Raw genomic sequence first — 4,324 nt, 5'->3', positions numbered from 1 at the left:
GAAAGAAAAAAAAAAAAAAGATACAGCGATTCCCACGGGTTTCTGCATATTCTAGTAATAAAGACACTCAGTGCTTGTTGACAGAGAGAGATGCTCTGGGAACTGGTCTTCCATCCCTGTCTCCTTTCTCTGGTACAATTTCTTTTGGTTCCTTTTCAGATTCAGGCATTTGCCCCCTTGGCGCTGAAAGTTGTTTGGGTTTCCAACAATTCCAGCCTTAGCAGGGAAAGTGGCGCCCCCTGCCCCCCTGCCCCCATGCCCATGCCCGAATGGGTCAGGCTGTCACAGTTCGGTGTATCTTAGGGAAGCATTCATTCTGGAAAGCAGCAGAGTCCAGCTCTTTCTGCGATACCATCTGGGTTGGTTCGGTTTAGTTCTGATTCTGTCCTTTGGTCTAAGGTTGCCATCGCTGCTAAAGGTGACCGATGGCAAATTCCAGGCACCAAGCAGGTTGGAGACGTGTAGCCAGGCTCACTCACAGCCAGCTAACTGACATTAAAATAACTAACAAATGGATTCTCTTATGTGATGTTGGAACTCCTGATAGTGGTCATTATTATTCAGCAATGACTTTCAAGAAGTAAAAGTGGCATGCAGAATTTGCCACCTGAAGGCTCTTGCAGTTAAATTATGGTAAAATTTTGTAAGGGATTTTTAAAGACCTGCACAGATACGGATCCTGCACTGACTTTGAAAGAGGCATATATGTGCTAGTGGCATGGAGAATGCACTATACTCATGCATGCAAATTAGACAACCAAGTATGAATCTATTTGTGGGTGTGCTATAGCTTTAGCCATGTTGCAGGCATCATTGTCTACCATCCACTTGTCCATGTGAAGCTTGCTGCCAAAATGGTGGCCTGGCTCATCTTTTGAACATTTGGCTCGACTCTATTTTGGTCCTTGAGACTCAAAATTTGAGTTATTCCCCTGTTGTGAAATAAAAAGACAGTATCTTCAAAATTGTGGCTGTGTGAGCATTGCATTTTCCTACTAAATATTCAACTATAATGCATCCCCTATGGAGCATGATGGGGGAGGGGTCCAGAAAAAGAGGGAGATGGGGTTTTTCTAGAATGCATGGCGAGGACATTTTTTGAAATCAATAGACAAGGGTGATGGGGGCTCAGGAAATTTGTTTTTTAGTTTCAGAAAGTAGCTTATTGAATGAGTGTAAAATCTGTTGTATTCTGGCTTCCTTAGGCACTATGGGATGAAATAGAGGTCATCTCTTTTTTAACCTCTTCACTTTTCTCAGAAAAGAGTAAGTATCCAATAATGAAAGACCAGGAGGAAAAAGAATTCACCAACGATGGTTTCTGTGCCATTCATTGACAGTCTAGTGTTCCAGGTCCAATAATATCCCTGGGCATTATGAGGATAATCATGGGGCTGGCATAATGCTATGCCCGCATTAGGCACCACAATGCTACCCTAGGTTGGCGACTCAGTTTCTATGGCAACCTTGACACCATGCTGTCTTGGTTCACCGGAGATGACAGTGCACCCCACTGCTCATATAGTCAACCTGCGAATTACTTTTCCTGTAGAGATGATGGTTTTGTACACTCTCTAGGATATAGCTTTCACACGTTTCTTTAGAAAGCCAGCAGGGTTAAATTTGTATTTGTGACTTTGGGACAGAATAAAACGAATGCTATTAAATCTTGACCTTGATCTTAACCTTCATGGTGATGGATCCAGCTGGTTCACTAATTAGAGGTCTCCCCATTTTGAAGGCAAATGTGAAATGGCAATTTGGATCATTACATCAAGAGAAATTTTGTCATAAAAAAGAATTAAGTTTAATACCTAAAGTTAAATGGTTATCCTTAACTGATAATGAAAGTAGTAACTGCTGGTCACATTTATAGCTATTCTTTCATGCCACTAATCAAAGAGTGAAAATAATACTTCTAGCCTTAAAATAGCTCTTCCTGGCTTTGAAAACTCAATTTGCTTTGAGAGTCATATACCCCAAACTCCGGTCTTTATTTCCTTACTACCCATTTGGGACTGGAGGGGGTACTTAATGTGACTCATATTTTCCAAATTCCCTGGAAGCCATAGAAAATACTCCCATTGAATCCCATTGCATAGCCTATTGTCAAGGCTTTCCCCATAGACATGAACAGAATATGCTTGGAAGACTAGAAAATCATAGAACAGTGGCAATAGGAGGCATCTATTCTCTTCTCTCCCTAAACAGATGAGCCATTGGAGACCTGCAGAAGTCCAGGAATTTCCCCAAATGCGCACACCTAGTCTTGGATTTAGAACCAGAACCCGGGCTTCCTGCTGCACAGCCATGGGCATTTCCCTTCCCCCACCTGTGAACAGATTCTCAGTCTTTTCAGGCTCTTGGATGCTGAGTATGGTGAATGGACTGGAAAAGAGTAAGAGAGACAGAATAAAGTTTAATGGGGCATATCAAGGCTGAGAAAGAGGAAAAAGAACTACATTTTCCCTAAAGACCTCAAAATAGCCCTGGGAACCGAGGGAATTTAGACATTATTGGATATTGAGTTACTATGGAATTTGTATTATGTCTTTTAGAAATTAAACATATTTAGCCTTATTTTAATGTCCACCCCTAAGGATTGAGAGAGAACCAAATGAAAACATTGATCAGTTAAAAACACTACTCCCAGAATACCTAAGGAATGTTCACCCATCTTCCCCATTTGCTATGCATGAGTAAAGGAAGATCAAAATATGTTCTCTTAGTAGCTGACATCTTTAAAATCTGTATGATAATCTATAGTGGTGGAGGGCAATCTCTTGTAAGCTGATTTTACCCTCATCATTTATAAGCACTAATAATAGTTAACACTGCACCAGAACATAGAGGGGATTATGGACTTGAGATTCACAGACCAGTGTCTTAAGTCTTATTCACGTAAGCTTCTAAACTTTCCCAGAAGCATAGAATGAAGGACCAATCAGCCCTCCTTAGTCCTGATGAAATAATGGTTGATTTTCTTCTAACCTCAAGTGCTTGCTAATCCATCTAACATATTATTTTGTATTAGGTAGAGCGGGCTGTGTACATATTATGACTGGGGAACTCTTTGAGGACATTCATTTCTTCCTTGTGACATCAGAGGAATTAAGGTCCAGATGCGCTTTTGGCCACTTCTTCAGGTCCTGCTGAAACACACACTTGAGCAAGACAGCTGCCCAATATGGAACACCAAACGCATGGAGGTCAGGCTGTTGGGAAGGCTTCCATCAGAAAGGCAAACCATATCCTGCTGATGCTGACCCCCTTCGTGGCCCCAGGGCGTGGCCACATCGTGGTGGATAGACATGGGCACTCCTTCCAGGAACTAGAACATTGGAGAGGCTTGGATCTGGGAAAAGAGGCTCTGCACATGGCCATATCATTACACAATGGGAGGAGAGTTTGCTTAGAAATGCTCGTTTTGGTGCACAAACAGAAAACCCAGCAGCTACTTGCCAAAGGACGGTATTTCTTAAGAGAATGACATCACATGCCAAGGAATCAATGTCTTCTTTTAAGTCTTCAGTATGTTAACGAAACGTTTTCATATATTCTACCATAAATCTGTAAGAGCATTGGCCTTTTCTTTAATTTAATTATGAATGGAATTTCCAATTTCTCGTTGAGTAAAGTCATTCTGTGTCTTCAAATATTAATACTGTCTTCTCACGTGGTAGACAGTACCTTTAAATTTGGTGACTGCAGTGAATATGGACATGCACCAAGGAGGGATGTGTTGGCCCAGCTGTCCATCCCTTCAGGAACCGCCTCAGCTACAGAGTCACCTTGTCCAAGGGCATGTTCTTCCAGGGGTGGCTTAGATCCAGGAACTGATGGGGGTGTCTAAGAGCCTGGTTATCCTGGCCTGATGGAAGATAGCACTAGCAGGCCATCCTGGCTCCAGGACGGGCCACTGGGTTGATGGAGGGATGCCAGCTCTGCATGTCTTTGTGCCCAGGCTTGCTTCCCCACCCCTTGCTTCCACGGCTACTGATCCCTAATCAGTACCTGCACTTCAAACTCTTGGGTACCAAGCCCACAGCAGTAATTTTTACATCTTTCAGTGGCCTATAAAAGGAGACAAGTGCATTAAAGCTATCTAGTCTCATGACACTCCTGGCCCATTGTCTGTAGGATTGAAATCAATGTTCGTGCTTCCTCTGAAAGCATCATTTAAACACATATGCCAGCACCTGCTACGCATCAGCTAGAATGCTGAATGCTGCAGGAACTGAGGTTAAAAAAAAAAAAAAGCCATAGCCTTGCTTTTAATATGCACCCAGGCCAGAGAGAAGTAACTATAACAAGTGATAATCCA

Source organism: Lontra canadensis, unplaced genomic scaffold, assembly GCF_010015895.1.
Source record: "Lontra canadensis isolate GAN:19392208 unplaced genomic scaffold, GSC_riverotter_1.0 scaffold131, whole genome shotgun sequence".
Lineage (NCBI taxonomy): Eukaryota > Metazoa > Chordata > Mammalia > Carnivora > Mustelidae > Lontra > Lontra canadensis.
The sequence above is the reverse complement of the archived record's forward strand: the minus strand, read 5'-3'. Positions refer to the sequence as shown.